This window comes from Peromyscus leucopus, chromosome 2, assembly GCF_004664715.2.
Source record: "Peromyscus leucopus breed LL Stock chromosome 2, UCI_PerLeu_2.1, whole genome shotgun sequence".
Lineage (NCBI taxonomy): Eukaryota > Metazoa > Chordata > Mammalia > Rodentia > Cricetidae > Peromyscus > Peromyscus leucopus.
The window spans coordinates 48610651-48629963 of record NC_051064.1 but is presented as its reverse complement, the minus strand read 5'-3'; the positions used below and the strand labels follow the sequence as shown (position 1 = coordinate 48629963).

Below are 19313 nucleotides of genomic sequence, written 5' to 3'. Positions count from 1 at the left end.
CAATTGCACATAGTTCCTAATATTATTGTATCCAGGAATCCTGGTGAAGAAAGAAGTGAGCATCTCCACTGGAAATATGCACACTGGAAGACAGTAAACTTATGATATGCTTGTCAAGATCAAGTGATGATGCAGTTGTGTTATATTAGGGGGCAAGAAGGGAAATTCATTAAAAAATAGATAAACTTTTCTTTTCAGTCAAAAACCTGGGAAGTATAAATTAGGAATTATACTCATCAGACAGTTATTGCAGAGAAAAACTATACTATTTTTAAATTATTTGTTAATTCCTTGAAAATTTCATTCATATATACAATGAATCATGATGCCATTTACCCCTCACATCCCCTTGCCATTTCCCACAGAACCCTCATCACATCTGTCTCCTAACTTCATGTCTTGTGCTACCCATATGCATGTGAGTGTAGAGTCATCCACTGTGGTATAGGGAACCTACTAGTGATCACACACCCAATGAGTAGTGACTTCTCCTCCTCTAGCCACTCTGTCTGATACACAGCTCAGTAGTCTGTCAGGTCCACTATGGTCACATTGACAGCATCAGAACAAAGCCACACACCCTGTACTGGTACTTTCCTTCAATCATTCTACCACTAATCAGCAAGTGTGTTCCCAGGCATTTTGGAAAGGGTTCAGAAATTGCACTACTTGTATGCAGAATTTGAAGTGCAAAACATATAAACAGCCATGTTTAAAACTAAGTGGCTTCACCTTGTTAGGATGTGTCTATCTGTTATAATTAGAGGATGATTTGATTTTCACTTTCAGATTTTTAAACCTATAGTTTTGGTGATTTTTGATGGAAATAAATTTATTTTATTTTAATTTTGATATTACATTTACAGCATTTTTCCTTTTCCTTTCCTCACTTAAAGCCACCTTAAATACTCTCCCCTGTTTTATTTCCAATTCATGGTCTCTTTTTTTCACTAATTGGCTTTTGTTTGTTTGTTTGCTTGGTTGGTTGATTGGTTGGTTTTTTTGTTTGTTTGTTTGTTTGTTTTTGTTTGTTTGTTTTCAAGACAGGGTTTTTTTTGCAGTTTTAGCTGTCATGGAACTCACTCTGTAGACAAGGCTGGCCTCAAACTCACAGAGTGAGTTCCTGCCTCTTGCCAATTCCTCCCATGTTCTGGGATTAAAGGCATGCACCACCACTGCCTGTCTGTTTTCATTAACTGTTATTACATGAATATTTGTATATTATAATGTATATTATATATGTATGTGGGGTGGAGGTGGGGGTGGGTGAATACATATATATTCCTAAATATAACTTGTTCAATCCATATAATGTTAGGTGTATGTTTGTACTGGGGGGTGACCATTTGGCAGTAGACAACTAATTGGTATGCCCTTCCCTGAGGGATTTGACTGTTCCTACTCCCAACTTCCCTCATTTGCATGTGGTTCTTTCTGTAGGGTTGAGGCACACAGGCTTTTCCCATTCCAGTTTGGCATCTTCACTGATGTCCTGGTTTTTCAGCTCATGTTTGGGTGATCATGTTGGTGAGACAATACAGGTGTAGGTTTTCACTAGAAAACAGTTTCACAGCAAAATCCTGACACTCTGGCTCTTACAATTTTTCCACTCCCTCTTACACAATATTGCCTAAGCTGTAGGTAAGGAGTGCTTGAGAGATATCCCAGAATCCATTATGATTGGGCTCCATAACTACACTTCAATTGCTTGTAGTTTTCTATAGTTGTCTGCATCTGTGGCAAAGAGAAGGGAAATTTTGTTTCTTATATAATAATTTTTATATTCCTGAAAATGGAGTATACTTGATGTTTCATCCTTGTATATTGAGTTACAGATTAATATCTTCCCTTGCATGTCTGTATTAGCAGAATACCTTCACAGTATCTGCAATCTGGTTTCAGTGTCCTGTAGAGCCCCAATAGTTTCATCACTATACTCCACACTCCCTACTTTTTAATTTATTTTATATATATATATATATATATATATATATATATATATAGAGAGAGAGAGAGAGAGAGAGAGAGAGAAGAGAGAGAGAGAGAGAGAGAGAGAGAGAGAGAGAGAGAGAGAGAGAGAGAGAATACACACAGTGCTCTGGAACTCATGTATGCTAGAGAAGGAATCATTCTACCACTCAGCTATATTCCCATCCCCCATAGAATTTTTCATGACTAAAATGTGTACACTTAATATAAAGCACCTCATTTAAGTTCATATTTGACTCTGTCTCCAATGAATTGCTCTGTGCATCCTCCTTTCCACAATTTAATTTTAGTGTTTCAGGCATTTGCTGTGTGTTACATTGTCGTCTAAATACCATCTTACTGTTTGGCCCAACAGTGAATGATCAATAGTATTGTGCAAACAAGCAGCATGAATAATACATTAACCTAAAAGCTCAGAGATGCTGCTTCCAGCAGTGGGATTTGGAAAGAATTATTTAGTGTGCAGCCCACTCTTAAGTGAAGAAATGTTTTAGCACACTAGCTATAAACACCCCCTTCTCCTACTCTCACAAATTCTTCTTCTATGAGTAAATGTCCACTGTACTCCCACCCTATGTAAGTAGCTATCTTTCAAAACATTGCATTTATATAAGCAGATCTGCTTTGTGGTTTTTGCTTATAGAGAATACAACTGAGAACTCTGTTGTCTTAATCTTTCATGATATAGCCTTGTCCCTTTCAATGAAAATTTGATAATATAGAAGAAAATTTTAATCAAGAGGTTTGAATCTGAGCCTCCTTTTAATAGCAGCCACTCTCCGTGGACTGGCTGAAGATGGCCTGAGTTCATGCTTTAGATAATATTGCCTTCATTTTGTTATTACCTACCGAACTCTGAATTTTAGAATGTTTCTTTTCTCATGAGTGTTCATTTCCATAAGCTACAGTTTTAAGAGTTAACTTTTTCAGTGAGTATCCTGTGGAATGATAAAGGCTGTGTGCTACTGTCATGCCTGCAAACTTATGATGCTCAAGCAAGGGAACATATAGTACTGAAGATCTAAATGGGAGTGAAGGAAAATTCAAGGCCTAGAAGGAAAAGGTATACTTTCAGCTCCAATGGGCAATTTTCAAGGGCCATTTAGTAATATCAATAACTGCCTGGAGCATGGTTTCCCATTCATTTACTAAGGAATTGCTGAGCTGGGGTCTCATTTTACTGCTTATTCATGTGTGCTGAGAAGTAGCCAAAAGTGATGCTGATGTTACATCTGTGCAGCTGGTCCTCAGTGGATTACTGCAGAATTTGATGTCTGCAAAGGCTGGCTTTCGGGAGGTTTGCTACTAATAAAAGTTCAGAGGAAGTCAGAGGGATGCAGAGCCAGCCCCTCTAGAGGCACATACCCTGAGAATATCCCCTGAGGCTGGGAGCTGAATGGATTTTCCAAGGTTGAGAACTGGATTTCATCAGTTGCTAAAATTCTACCCGTTCGTCACAATCAGCTTTAAAAAGCCTAAATGTATTAATTACCTATCAATTTGCTAATTTACCAATGAGCTATAGGAGCATTTTATCTGGTATCCAAGGCATCTCCTCTTTTAGATTTAAATATCTGTGGGGAAAATGATACATTTACTCATTCATTCAACAAATATTAACAATGTCTAAAGGATACTCTGTATTATATATTAAAGATGGAATAATGCACAAGTTAGGCATTTCCCTGCCTTCACTGAATACCTAAATAAATGCAAATAGAAAGTATAGTGCCAATAAAATATGCTACTTGCTATGAAGTATAAAAAGGCAAGAACTGCTAAGGTATTTATAGTTACAGAAAAGGTGTATACCAAGGTATATTCTACAGAGACTTATGGAATCTAAAGATCAAAGCTAATCTTTACAAAGTGTTTTCTTAGTTTTACTTTAAGTAAGTGTGTGTGTGTGTGTGTGTGTGTGTGTGTGTGTGTGTGTGTGTCTGTGTGAGCATGTGTGTGTGTGTTGTACTCTTTGGTGTGTGGAGTGTGTGTGTGTCTCTGTTATAGCAACTGAACTATATACCTAACTATGCAGCCAACTACTTAAAACATATACATAATACAATTTAATGAAGGGAGGGTCCAGTTTGAGGGACAATTAGGAATAAGTGTATAAGGGGTAAATATGATATTTACTTAATATATATACTTATGAACATGTCATAATTAGACAAATAATTTGTAAACAACTTTAAAAATAAATTTAAAATATACACTTGGGAATTGATCTTCATAACATTCTGAGTATTAAGGATTATTATTATTACTCCCATTTCACTGATGAGAAACTAAGAGTTAGAGTGAATAAACAATTTTGCTTCCACATTCAAAAGTAGCTTACTGGCATTCTAATTAATGTTCAGTTGATTCCATATCTTGGACTTTTGACCTGTATATTACCTTACATTACAAAAAAAGTGAAATAGAAAAGGAAAAATAATGGGAGTCGTGATGAATGCTACATTTTAGCCACAGGAAGAGAGCCTGTCTAGCTAGAATTTCTTTACATGTAATATACATTCTAAATAAGCTATGTAACAAGACATTTTCAGAGTAATTATTTTAAGACAATTTTTTTCTGCTGACAAGCACCTTGGCACTTCCCTAATTTGTTTACACCTATGAAGTTGATCCTTTAAAGATCTGGTGCTCGTAAGTGGGATCGTTCAGCATGCAACAGTCTTGTGCAAACTGATCACAGGAATGAGAAGATCTTCAGTGTAGACAGCAAGACAAAGCATTCTGAAATAGTGTTTTCTTGTGAATTATAAACAGCAGGAAGGTAGACCTTTCGTAAATCTAAGTGATTAGAACAAGTTAGTAACAAATGTCCTTGACCGCTAAGCTAATGAGAATACTTGAAGTGTTCTATACGTAAATACTTGTCTATACCTAAATCAATATCATATAGTTTTACCATTAAGCTCAAATGATTTTTTGACTTGCTTTCTTCCACTGTATAATTGCTAAGGTGTAATGTTTGAGGAATATCTACTTATATAGAGAATGTATTCTACAGTGCTAATACAACAAGAATTAGTGGAATGTGGCTGCTTCTGGGAATAAAGATACATTTTAAAAATGGGAAAGTAAAATTCATAATGGAGATTGTATCATGTGTTTTGACCAACAATGACTTCCTTGAAAATCTATTCTTTTCCTATAAAATTCAGATTAAAATTACAATAAAAATTTTAACTCCCCAAGTATGTCCTATTTTTACACACACACACACACACACACACACACACACACACACACACACACGTCATACAGCTTACTAAATATCAAGGTATATTTGTGTATATATTGTACATTGTTATTTATACTAGGAACATATTGGTATTCATGAGGTTCAGAAAATTGTCCTATTTAATCACCGTGGTGGCTCGAGTGAGAATGCCCCTACAGGCTCAGATGTTTGAATATTTCATCCTAGTTGGTGGAACTGTAAGAAAGACAGGAGGTGTGGCCTTGTGGAAAGAGATGTATTACTGAGGGTGGTCTTTAAGGTTTCAAAATTCTCACAACTTTCCCAGTGTGACTTTCTCTGCCTCTTGCTTATGGATCAAGATATGAGCTCTCAACTGTTCCTGCCACCATGCCTTTAGCCCACCATCATGAACTCTCTCTCTCTGAAACTGTAAGTCTAATCAAATGCTTTTTTTTTGTAGGTTGCCTTGGCTATGGTGTTTTGTCACAGCAACTGATAAGTAACTAGTAGTCATTCACTTTGTTACTTAACAATAATTCAAATAATAATGAAAGTGTTTACTTATAATGGCTGGCTTTCCCCTCTGATCTCCAGGCAAGCTTTATTTATTAGAGCACAAATAAAATATCACAACTAACAAAGAAAGAATCTCCTACACAAAGCAAGGCAGTTTGCATACATGAACTCACAGTGATCATGACAACATGCACAATGTGTGGTGCAAGCTCAAGCCAGACCAGATCCCCAGCATGGTAAGGAGAGGTGTACACAAAGTCTCACTATAAGGATTTGGTCCTTAATTATGTCATCAGCCTGCAAAGGCGTCCCAGCCTAAAAAGCAGGTGGGCCCTCTGTGCATCCCTCTCTTATTTCTGTCTGTTTTCCTCCCCCCCCAATCTCCCAATAAAGCTCTAAAGAGGTAACTATAGCTTGTGACTCGAGCACTCTCCTCCGTGGCATGGCACCATTTAACCAACATTCACCCCTAGCCAAAGAGCTACTGACAATTAGCTGTTAGGGTTAGGAGAGAAAGGATCAGTTTTGTTCAAGTGTGTAGCCCATAGTCAGTTATCATGCTCCAGTGGAAGGCTACATATCCAAAAATATATGAGAAGCAAAAATTGGACTTTTTACATTTTTTTTTAAGATTGGGGGTTAAGAAAGAAGTTTGGGTCTGGGAGAAGTTAGAGGATGGGTGAATAGTATCAAAATATATTATACAAAATTCTCAGATAATTAATTAAAATAAACTGAAATACCAGCAGCTAAGAGAGATGAGTGGCACCCACATTCCTAGCAAAACACAGAGAAAAGTGGTAGGGAGAGTGAGATCCAACAGGAAGAGCATATCTCTATGGAGAGATATTTTCCAGAAGACAAAGTGGGTCACTGTGAGAACTACTGCTGAAAATTGGAGCACTTATTTACTCCAAAAACAAATTGGGTACAAGTGATCCATAGAAAGATCTACAGGGACAGCAACCTCTACCTAGGAAATTTGGAATATTTGAACAGTCCCTTGGAGCTACTCAACACTAGGGGCAAAAAGAAAGAGAAGTAAGTCATTGCCAGTTAAATCAATGTAGGACTACAGAGAAACAATGGACTCAAAGAGAGGGAAATGCATGAAGTGCAAAAGGCAAATACAGATGGGGTAGGTTAGAAAGCATGCTATGATTTTGTGTCTAATATGATATAAAAACCTTGTTGACTAGAGTCAAGACAATCTCTTAGCTGCAGCCTCACTACCACCAAAAAGAAAGTTACTAATGTTCATATAAAAGGTAAGGAAAGAGGAATGTAATCAAAGCAAGAGAAAACCTAGCAGAAGAAAAAAAAACACTAAATCCTGTAGTTCATTTTAGCATTGGAACTATATGCTGTGATTTGCTCTCCAAAGATCTCAGGCAACTCCTTCTCCATGTTTGAATGGAGAGCCATTTGTAGCCATATGAATTCCCTCTTAGGCTGAGATCACTCATCCCCTATATTTGTCCTTAACAAATATTACATACGCCTGGTATCTCAAAGATCTTTAAGTCTCTACTGCAGCTCAGGCTTCACCCTTATAGTTTCACACATCATCCTCTTAAAGACTATCTGCAGTCACATTGACCCTCTCACACTTTGCCATGACCCAAGAACTTTTACATTCTGCATACCTGTGTAATAGCACCATGTGGATGATATTCAAGATATCTTTTATTATCCACACACTTTAGACCATGGTTTCAATGACCTCTGAGTGCTTGGGTAGTTAAATGCAGGAAAACATTTCTCATGATGAATTTGTGTGAGCATGGCAATCTAGGTAACTCAAAGCTAAGTTGTTCAAATGAGTTGAAACCTTTTCATGTTTCATTCTCTGATAAATGGAATCTGACAGTTCCTAAGATGTCCTCATGACATCTTCCTTCTTGTCCTGATGCAAACTATCCAGTCTCTCTTTACTTGTAATAATCACTTTAATAACCATAGCCTGCTTTTTATAAGTTTAAATATACTCATTTTTTGTTATTTTTTCAACCAAAATCTGTTTTTCAGTTTCCAGCTATGTTTGTTCCCCCTAATTCACCATGAATCTTAGTGAAAGCAGTAAATAATATCAATGCCTGAATGTTAGTTTTAAAAATTCCTCTACCAAATACTACTATTTCACCAACTTTATTCATTTGTTTATTCATTTATTTACTTCCATATGATGAATATTTTTCCTGCATTTCTATACCATGTGTGTGTTCATTGCCCACAGAGGCCAGAAGTGGTTGCAGATCCCCTAAGATTGGAGTTTCAGGTAGTTATAAGGCACCATATGGGTGCTGGGAATTGAATCTAGATCCTTTGCTGAAACAGGCAGTTATTTTAATTGCTTCATTAAAGATCCTGAAGCACAGGCAAAATGTAGACGAATTATTTTTCAGACTGTAGCAGAAATGACCTGTAGGCCAGTTCCCAACTGATTCCTCTCTTCTATCTAAAACCAAATAAGCCTTCACTGTTCCTGTTCCTGTTGACATCTATTGGAGAAATTATTTTGGCCACTCCACGTAGTTAAAAGGATATTTATTTAATGGCGAAACTCACAAATTAAGTAATGGGTAGGTCGCAGGGTCTGGGGAAGGTGAAATGCAGTCCAACGGTGTTCTCCGGAGCTCTACACAGTCAATCTGCACTGGTCAGCGTCCCGGCACGAGAGAGCGCCCAGCGCGAGCACCGGCCCATCCAGCTCTCGGGTCCCCAGGCGCCTCCCCTCGCCCCGCCTCGTAGGCGTGACAGTTGCCAGAGTCTCAATGGGGGTTGGAACTTCCAGAACCAAGTTGGAATGGCTACCCACTACAGACATCCTACTCTCCCGAACTGTTACACATTTACCACTGCTTATAGAACTCTCAGCTTTGTCCAGAACACTTCTCCAAATTATTCTACATTCAGTCTACAATCAAGTTCTGAAGGCTTCACAACACATGGCCACATTTATTCAGTACAATTACCCTATTTCTCTGATACGTTTATTTTTCCCTGTAATATTTTTTTGTAAGTTCTTGCGTTTTCTGTATTAGTTACTTTTGTGTCATTATGTGAAAATACCTGCCATAAACATCTTCAAGGAAGGAAAAATTTATTTGGGTTTGCAGTTTCAGATGGTCTCACCCATGGCCTCTATACCTGGGCAGGAAAACATGGCAGGGGGATGCCAGCTGCTTCTGCAATTTTAACTCCTTGCTGACCACTAGAAGCAAGGGACAGGGACCTCCAAAGAACCCTCTGCCTGTGATATACTTTCTTCTAGGTAGATCCCCACCCCATGACATTGTCAGAACTTTCCAGAGAGGTTCCAGCAACTAGAGACCAAACTTCCAACAATAATTACAACAACTCCTTTCTAGCCACACCTTATAGCTAAACCATATCAGAATATCCTTACATTTAAATATCAGGGTAACAATGAAGAAAGCATGCACAAAAGCAAAACAAAACAACAAAAGTCCCCAAACAACAATAACAAAAACCATTGAATTTGTAAGGTAAAATTTGGACCTGAAACTCAGCTCTTTACTATCAAAGAATATTTCTCCCTCCTTCTTTCCATGTTTTCCTCTTCCCTCCTTCTCTCTTTCTCTCCCTTCCTTCTCTCCACATCTCCTTTTTTCTCTCATTCCTTTCCTTCGATATTTTTCCTATCTTTTTTCTTTGGTAAGACCATTATCACAATGTATCTACATGAAAGTAAAACTATAATCATTTTCCAAGCAGGGAGATAGCTATAAAACAATAAAATAGAGATTAATAGATATTAAATCGCATTTCAGTGATATTTATGTTTTAATCTGCCACTGTTTGACAGGGCTAATTTTGCTCTTAGAGTTCAGAAACCATGTTGGCTTAATCAGACATATTTTGGGCAATTGGGATTAAAATGGGAAGTCTGCTCCCAACCCAGAACTTTTATGTATATTTTCCAAAGGAACAATAATTGTCACACATGGAATAAGACTTGAAATCACCACTCCACTAGCTAATGTTAGATAATTCATGTGGCCTTCTATATTAGCTAACTGGCCTTATAAGTTTGTGGCCATCTTAATGGCAGGAGATAGCGTTCCAAACCAGAGGTAGGGGATGAAACAATTCCTGCTCTCACACAGAAAATAAAAAGTATGAAATATGCTTCTTAGCATTTACCTTTCTAAGTGATACCACTCAAAACAGTTGAGACATTCCTGAGTTAGAAAGGTGACAAAAAGACTATCTAGTTTTTAAAATTTAATGCATATTTGAAAGAGAGAAAATGTTTCTAAGCTTTCTAAGGTACATGCTAAAGTAAAAGAAGAAATTAATTCCTTTAGTTTCAAAAAGGAGACAAGTCACATTATTTAATTTATGTTCATCCTTACTTACATAAAAGGCTCACTGTAGTTCATAATTTCCCTGAAGATTATCACCAAATGATGTTCCTGTTATACTTTTGTCATATTATGCTATGGTCATATGGGCTTCTGGCTATTGGAAGTTGCTTGTATGGTTACTTTTCATTTGCTCATCTTTCCACTGTGCACCCATTTATTTTGTTAAATTTTAAGCTATCCAAGATATGGATCACGTTGACTTTTTTCACTGAATGTCCTTGGGGTATGTTGTGTAATTCTTTCAAATCCAGTTAATATCCCTTAGCTATTGCTCACCCAACTGGCAAAATGATTGCTGTTTTTCCTGAACACTGGTTGATGTTATAAACAAAGACACCTTTGCTTGAGAAATGTCTAAACCCATTTCCCTTGCCATTTACTTTTTCATCTTTAAAATCAAGTACATTCTAGAATTATTTATTCTCAGAAATATTTTTTGTATGAAGGTTTGAGATACATTCATGGGAGAGATAAATAACCTCTCAACTCTATTGAACTTTTTAATTAAAAACTTTGGTTCTGTTTCCCTAATTGAGGAAAGATGGCTAGAAAGATGTCTCAATGATGACTGATGTCTGAGATAATGGTTGGGTATGACATTCTCATACATTCACTGTCAAGTACTTACTTAGAAAGCCCCTACATCACTTGTCCATTGGCATATGACTAGCTTTTGCTATCCTGAAAATAATTCAACCAATGTTTGCTTTACTGAAGAAATACCCTATTTTAATTATATTCATGTCTAATTCTTGTCTTTCTTTTAGAAACAAGCTAACAAAAAATCTGTTGTCATAGATATGGATATTTGGCATACTGCATTAGAAGTGAACTTCTTGGGGGCAAGAAATCTGCCTTATAGATTTGTACTGTCACCAGAGATTTAAGGTCATTGCCTGGGCTTTGGCAGCCTAGCAATCTTCAATGTATTAATTAAAAGGACAAGTGGTAGTGAGAAACAGAGAAAAGCTTATTTGATTGAGCTGAATCAGGTAGAGGAACAAATAGGAGTCCACTAACTATCAGGTCATCTTAAGGATACTGACATGAAGTTTGGGTGTGAGTAGAGATCAAGAAGTAAAATACACAAGCAGTTCTGGTCAAAGTGTCATCCCACTCACCATTGTCTTCACTGCTGTCTGCCTTGCCAGGGCCAAGTAACTTCCCTGGGAGAAACGCACCTTCTGCATTGGATCCAGTGTTTTACCCTATTCTTGGTGTGAGAAACTCCATATCCTTACTGATCATTGTTTTAATAGTCTGGTAAAAAAAGAAGTAGCCCATATGTCCCTGCCACATGTTTGCCTCTGCCAGGATGTTTACCTTATAACCTAGCAAATTGCATGCTATAAGCCAATATCTTATCAACTAGTAGAAAGGGATATAGAAAAATGTTTATTAACCCATGTCTAATTTCTTAGTGTACTGAAAGTGTAGTTTGGCAGTAAGTTGTATTTTTTTCCCTCATATCAAATCTTTCTCCTATGTCTGTAGCTAACCCAAACTATCAGAACAATGTTGATGTTTTCTGTGGTGGTGAAAGGAGGTCAAGGAGGTAGACATCAGGACTCAGAACTTTATTGTGCTGATAAGAGACTTGTTTCTGTGGGTCAGTTTGCTAGAGATTCTATAAATGCAAGTTCTTTAGAACATAGCCCTATTAGCAATAGGCTCAGTGGCTCTGTTTGCCATTCCTCTTCTCCTCTGCTATGTGGTCTATAAAAACAGACTGTAAAGTATTTGAGAGGCCTCCCCTCTCATTTCTGTGTTCTTTGATACAATGTCCAAGGAGCAGCTGGGAGCAAAAAGATTCAAATATGCAATCAATCAAAATAACACTCATAGAGTCTCTCCCTCAGTATTTGACATTTTGTTGACATGCTATCAGAGTACTTCACAGTTGACTGGAAAGCCATGAAAACAATTACTGGGTCACTAACAGGAACTGAAAGAGAAGAGCCTTTCAAAAACAGTGCCCTAAAAATTTGTTAAAGCTGTAGCATCCTGGAATAAATGCAGGGTTCTTGACAGGGGTAATAGAAATTACACAATACTATACAAAGACGACTTATATGAGAAAAGGAAAAGAAAAATGTTCCTCTTATTTGAGAGTAGTCTGGATTTTAATAATGTCCATTAGTCATTTAAGGGTTCCTTGAATCTTACCATGTCTGCAGTAGGTCCTGTAAAGAAACATTATCATATAAACAAAAGTTAGTGATACCATCTAAATTTAGTAACCCCATTTTCTGTGATAGCAAATAATTATAACATTAAATTATATCTGAGTAGAGGCCTTTGAGAAAGAAAGCTGTTAACAATTTTAAAATATACTGTTTCTGATGATATGTAAGGATGATTGAACAGCAAAGTGGAAATCCAGGATGCCATTAAGAGCAGGTATGCTATGAATACACTCCACAAGTTTCTGACTGAAATTAAGTCTTCTCCACAGGTTGGGACTCGTTTCTGGCCAAGAACATGAGGCTGGTGAGGTCATAGACCCTAAAGGGAAACTTTCTACAAATATTTTGCTAATGAACATTAAAAACTGACTTCTAAATATTTATCTTAATACCTTTAGATTAGTGTGGCTTTCAATTCTCAACAAAGAAGTTTCTTTTTCAATGGATGATGGTTATTCCAGAAACTCCTAATTGGTCAAAGTACAGAGAATTGGTGTTCATGCAGTGCTCATCTATAAGTATCACACTCCCCCATACAAGTCTGGAGAATATCATGAAAAGGGGGTGCAGAAATATTGTAAGAGGTCGAGTTTGGGGAGAACTGTTGTGAAACAATGACTCCTGGACAGGACATGGCCGTTGCAGTCATGAGCTCACGGCATCTGTGGTTGCCTCTGCAGTACCTGCACAAGAGCAAACCCGACACAATTTCAAAATGGGTAAGGGAGAGGCCCATGAGACCCACCCGCCACGGACTATCTGTTTGCAGTTTATGGCTTTCAGGAAAGGACTGTCAGTCAGTTTTCTTTAAGGGTATGGTAGGTTGAGTAACCCATGGTAGGTTGCTCATGCTCTGGTAGATATCATAAAACCTGCTACATACAAGCGACAGCAAATCAACTCACTAAGTTATAAAACAGAATTTAAAAACTGAAATTTTTATATGTTCAAATATGTTGTTTATGTGTAGAAATCCTAAAAGAACACACACACACACACACACACACACACACACACATACACACACAATTTTTTTAAGAAGGATACTCCATTATTAGAAATGTCTTCTGTAATGCTGCTCAGAAAGCTGGTGAGAAGTTCAGAAGTGGCGAACAAAGTGAATAAAGGCAGCGAGCATCAACAGTGCCACTCATACACTGTCCAAATAAATGTGCATGTGCATAAGGCAAGGGCCAGGGGGATTAGGGATTAGACAATGTAACGCTGACAGGGGTAAGAGAAAAGGCACATGTAGAGGACTTTTCTTGTGGGCCAAAGACCTCGTGATTCAACCCTCAGGATGGGAAAACAAAAAGTCAACTAAAACAAAAAGAAAGAAGATGGCTATTCTGATTATGCCTTGAAGAGGTAACTGATTATGAACAGAGTGCTGACTTCCTTCAGTTCCCACTGGTGGCCATTTTCTGCTGGGCCCTTCCATGTCTGTAGAGAGGGACCAATGTAGGTTCTGCTGCTTCTTTCTGCTCAATGTCCTTTTTCCTGTTTTTCATTTTCTTACATCTAAAATTCTGCATCTATGCCTCCATATTTACCATAAAAATATTTTATCATTGTTGTGTGGAATACACAACTACAAATTACCAGATAACATGGTATACTTACTACATTCTCCATTGGAAATCCACTAAGATAGAAGTTTCTTAAACTATATATATACATATATACAAAAAGTATAAATGGAGTTACCATATAATGAGGAAGACAAAATTCCAACAAGACATCATATGCCAACAAAAAGCTCATTCCCAGGAATGGGTTGTATCATTTTTGAATTATTGATCAAAATAATAGTCCAATAGGCCCTCCCCTAGACAAAACATTACAGGCTGTTGCTATGGTATTTGTTATTCTCCACAATTTGACAGTAAATCTCTGTTTCTGAAGATACCACATACTTACATCATAGAACATGGAAAATCTATATGGTTTTCAGCTGGAAGCAGCACTCCAACTGGCTATCATTAATAGTGCTAGAAGGTACTATACACAATACCAGAAGAGAAAAGTAATAATCAGTCTCAGCTATGAACCCTTTGAGATACAATAATGTTCTGCCTACAAAATTTACCAACTGACACAATAGTAGCACAGATGTCATGGGAATAACCAACTGCTATTTTGTAATTGGTTTTAAGCCTTGACCCACATGATTCAACCCATACTTGATACCTTTAATTAACAAGAACATGAGACCAGATATATCATAGTCCCTAATGGAAAACTTACTACTATATTCTGCTAAATGAACATAGTAATAAAACTGATCCTAAAGACATAATGCTATACCCACAGATAAGGGTATGGCTCAGTTCTCAGAAATTTTTTATTTCATGGATGATGATTAACATAGAAACCCATAACTACTTAGTGAGGAAAGAATAAGAGATTTTGGACCATTCAGCCCCAAATGGGATGTTATATTACGCCCCTCTTCTCTAACCTCAGAGATCTATATAGACAATAGGAAAGAGCAGAATGATTGTCAGAGCTAAACGTGGTGGATGAATTAAAGGAAACCAAGTCTTCCAAACACAACAGGGCTGATGAGCATACTAACTCACAGAGACTATGATAGACTGCAGAAGACCTCCACAAACTCAAGCTAGACAAAACCCTAGCACTAAGAAGGGGAAGTAGGCATGAAATCACAGTCTTAGCCAAGCTACTGTTCTTAAAGAGTTGGGACAGAAAACCAGTTTTCTTTAGTGGAGCGACACTGCTTATTTCAACCACCCTCCAGGATAGGCCCTGTGCTCAGGAGCAGTTAGCCAGTCCCAACTGGACTCCATGTGTGTTTATTTGTTTTGAAGAGATAACATGATATTGGGGTAAAGGAAAGTTGGGGGAGAATCTGGAAGGAGTAGGGAGAGAGGAATGAATTTAGTGAAAATATTGTATGAAAGTCTTAAAAAACTAAATACAAATGTTTTTTAAAAGAAAACTCGGATCATTTTCTGGAGAACCATTGAGACACAGTACCTGTATTCAGTTGGTTGAAGGTGAAGATAACATCTATGACTAATCTGAGTTGCACAGAGCTTTTCAAAGAACTAAAAGTTCAAAAGCAAAACAGTCAAAACACAACAAAAAATAACTAATCTAAATTAAAAAACATGAAATACAGAGCATTTAAGTATATGTCTAACATGTTGATAGTTAGAAGTTTACCCCAGACATTCTGAATACATGTGTGCCTATTGGTTTATAGAAATCATAAACAACCTGTTGGTATTGTCTTATATACCCTGGGTCATGTCAAAAATGTTCAAGAAAATACATATTCTAATTTTATGTACTTGTATACATATGTAATATAATACACTGACTATAGGATAAGTAAAGTGATTTCAGTGTCACACTGTGCCTCCAAACTCTACTCTTGATTAATTTTGCTTCTCCTACACACTATCAGAATTATTTATATTAAAGTTCACATTTCTCATCATAAAGATCAAACTTGGAAGTGAATCAAAAGGGACAATGATGTATATGCATGAAAAAGTCACAGTGAAATCTGTTATTTTCTATCCAAAAACAACAAATTAATAATTTAAAAATGTGTTTTAGGAGGAAATTTACTTTTATGTTGGGGATATTCAAGGTGTCTAAAACCATCTTTTAAGAAATGCTCAGACAATGCTTGTTAATGTCTGAGTTTGTTATTATCTCCTGTAGTGCATGTGAGCAGGAGTGGTGGTAGTATAGACTTGTATTGAAGACACACAGAAGATATATTTAGGGTTAGTAGGAAGATGAACTTCTCTATTTTCCTCTGCAAAAAAGGGGATTTGTAGATCTGAATGTCCAAAATCTGAGATTATAAAAAAAGGGATTCTCACCTGGAGTCCATGACAATCAATCCAGTGAATCACCCCCACTTTCTGCCTTTGTATAAATATTCCTCCTAGATGTGTTGTTTACCTAGTAAATGTGCATGGATCAGAGTTGGCAGAGAAAGAACAGCCAACTTGCATGGACACATTACTACTAATTGCCACATAGTTTTTGAAGCTTAGAATATGAAAGCCTTATAGACTCGTGTGTGTGTGTGTGTGTGTGTGTGTGTGTGTGTGTGTGTGTGTGTGTTTAATTCATACAGTAACCCAGTGAAAAACATTATTCTATGAACTCATTTTATAGATGAAGACCAAAAGATCTAGAGAAGATACTTCTAGAACACTGAGCTTGCAAATGACCTCTTCTGTTTCTCCATGCTTTTATGTATGTGTGATTCCATCCCGTGTCCTAGTAACCATCCTACCTTATGTGTGCTTCATTTTATAAAACAAACATTAAAGCATCTCATAATTTATTGTAGCTAAGAATACAAAAGTCAGCCCACATATCCACCTTAAATATTTGACAGTGTTGATTTTGTTGTTTAGATTCTGATAGTTTATGAAATGATGTATCCTCTGTTTTATTTAGAACCAAGAATCAACTTTCTATTTACAATTAATATAAATTCATTTTTATGGGTCTCTCTTTCAAAATAATTGTGTTGGAATAATTCCTTATTAGAAATAAATAGATGACAATTTTGGATACTGATTTCTGTGTTCTGTGATGGTGTTACCAGGCTTTATAGAAAGAACATTCCCCTTGGAGTGCTACCTGGGCCAGTGGCTCTCAAGGGCTCTTCCTTGTTGACTTAGATTTGAATAAGTCTTCAGAATTTATATTTCGAACAAATATCTTTCAGGTTTCTTGTCAGCCGTCCACATTTGTGAAACTGTTCACTGTGGACTTTGAAATGATCTGTGAACTCTCCAAAGTAAATGTTAGTACTAGAGTCTGATGTGTTCAGCATCAAGCTGTAGCATTCACCCGTTGAGTGAATTTTAACAACATATTTATCAGGATGAACAACTGCTTCTGATTTGTGAGATATGAACCAAGTTCAAAGTAAGGAGTACATGAAGCAGCCTTTAGGACAGCAGGCAATAAGCCAGTGCACTCAGTAGTGGCTCCTCTCTTGCTGTCACCTGTTAGAGTATTGGGGAAATACTCAGATGGAATGAGCATCATGTGTGAACAGAGATTTTTTTTATAAAGATTAGGGGCAGGTTGAAGTGGAAGAAAAAAATCTGTGTAAAAGAAAGAATTTGAAGATGCATAAAATTATACTCTTTAATTTTATTCTATGTAATATCCTCCTGAATATATATTAAATTTCAGGTGATGTATGCCATCCCAGGTGGTACTCGCATTCAGTGTTCTTTTCTTCATTTAGCTGTTGACTCGACGGGGGACTTAGAGAAATGTGGCCAAGATTACTCTCATTTGCATCATCGTTGTAGACTCTGCAGTCGAAGGCCAGTCTCCATCCTAATCTGTGAAGTTTCTATCCACTTTAGTCTAGCTTTTCCCAAGACAGTGTGCTTTCCCTTCCTGACCTCAAATTCACTTGGCTGTTTAAAGTGAATTAAATCCTAAGAGCCACAAATGGAAAGTTTCCCTCACTGAGGCCCTGTGTCCTCGGGTCAATTATAACTCATTCTTGGAATGGTAAACAGCTCTGGCTTAATTGCTGCAGAAGATATTAACTGCTTTAATTTAGGACATAATCATTATTTGAGGACTGAGTCTGAAGAGAGTAGCTAATTTTTACCTTCTCATAGGAAAGTTTCCTTGAAGCCCTAAGATGTTAAAGCACTGTGGCTTCACATCCAGTGCCTTGCTCCCTGGAGTCATTTCTCCTGGGACTCTTAAGCCTGTAGACCTATAAAGTACCCCCTTCTTGATACATGAGCTCGCGCTCTCTCTCTCTCTCTCTCTCTCTCTCTCTCTCTCTCTCTCTCTCTCTCTCTCTCTCTCTCTCTCTCTCTTCTTTTCTCTTTCTTCTCTCTCTCCTCTCTTTTCTCTCTCTTCTCCTCCCCTCTCTCTTCTCCTTTCTCTCTTTCTCTATCTCTCCTCTCTTTTCTCTCTTCTCCTCCCCACCATTTTTCTTCTCTCTCTTCTCCTCTCTCTTCTCCTCTCCCCTCCGTTCTCCTCTCTTCCCAGCTCTCCTCTCCCCTCCCCTCCCCTCCCCTCCCCTCCTCTCCCCTCCCCTCCCCTCCCCTCCTCTCCCCTCCCCTCCCCTCCCTTCCCCTCTCCTGTTTCTCTTGGTTTGGCTGAGTAACCCTAAGTTTTGAGCCATGGGACAGACACATTTCCTAGTTGGTTATCCAGGTCACAATCTGTTTTTCATTTTTAAGATCATGGGTCCAGAAGTTTCAGACCAAGGATCCTATACTGGGCACCAAACTTTCTGGGAAAATTGGATATCCCAGTGTATACCACCATCTCCTTTTTACATATTAAAAGTAAAGGTTCATGGAGGTTAAGTAACTCACCTTTTTGTCAGTGGCAGAATGGGAGAGCCAGACTATGAAATTAGACTCTCATGCTCCACAATCTTCTTTTTTTTTTTTTTAATTACAATAGCCAAGAAGCTGTGTGGTCTTTAAGGGAAGAAGGAGGATGTGTGACACTATCACTGAAGCCCCAAATAAACTATTCTGAAGTTGTACCAGAACCTCATGGCTAAAATTGATAAATAGATAAAAGAGAATGTTGAATTGCTAAATTATGCCCCAGGGAGAACTGAAGCTGGATATTCAATGCAAATTATTTGATAGAGAAGTTTTGTAGTAAAATCTATTTGTACAAAAACATATGCCCTAGATTATTTCCAGGTAAAACTATCTTCAGTTAAATATATATATATAAATTGCTAGCTTTGGCAAAACACCAAGGAAGGTTTTTTCAAAGGGCCATTTTACTTGGATTCTCACCTTCTCAAATTATCATGAGCTCAAAACATTCTCAATATATTCAAAGCAATCTAAACGTTACTATTTATAAAATTATTTTTAGTAATATGAGTTTTTTGATTTATTGAAGGAGTGTAATGGGTCAATTAGTCCATTTTACTAATTGTTCCACTGTGCATTGTTTGGTGAACTAAGTAAAGACAATAATATTTAATGATTATCCTTTCTTGAATTTGTATAA

The 19313-nt window shown here is 37.3% G+C and overlaps 1 protein-coding gene across 4 annotated transcripts in view; it reads left to right on the top strand.

Moving 5' to 3' along the window:
* Positions 1-19313, top strand: part of Lingo2 (leucine rich repeat and Ig domain containing 2) — a 1171857-nt gene that overhangs the window by 389009 nt on the left and 763535 nt on the right. The window contains exon 3 of one of the 4 annotated variants that reach the window (XR_003735524.2): positions 17551-18077. The exons of the other annotated variants lie outside the window; for them this stretch is intronic. The gene's annotated coding sequence lies outside the window, so the exon portion shown is untranslated. Of the gene's footprint in view, positions 1-17550; positions 18078-19313 lie in introns of those variants that run through there. 4 annotated transcript variants of the gene reach the window in all.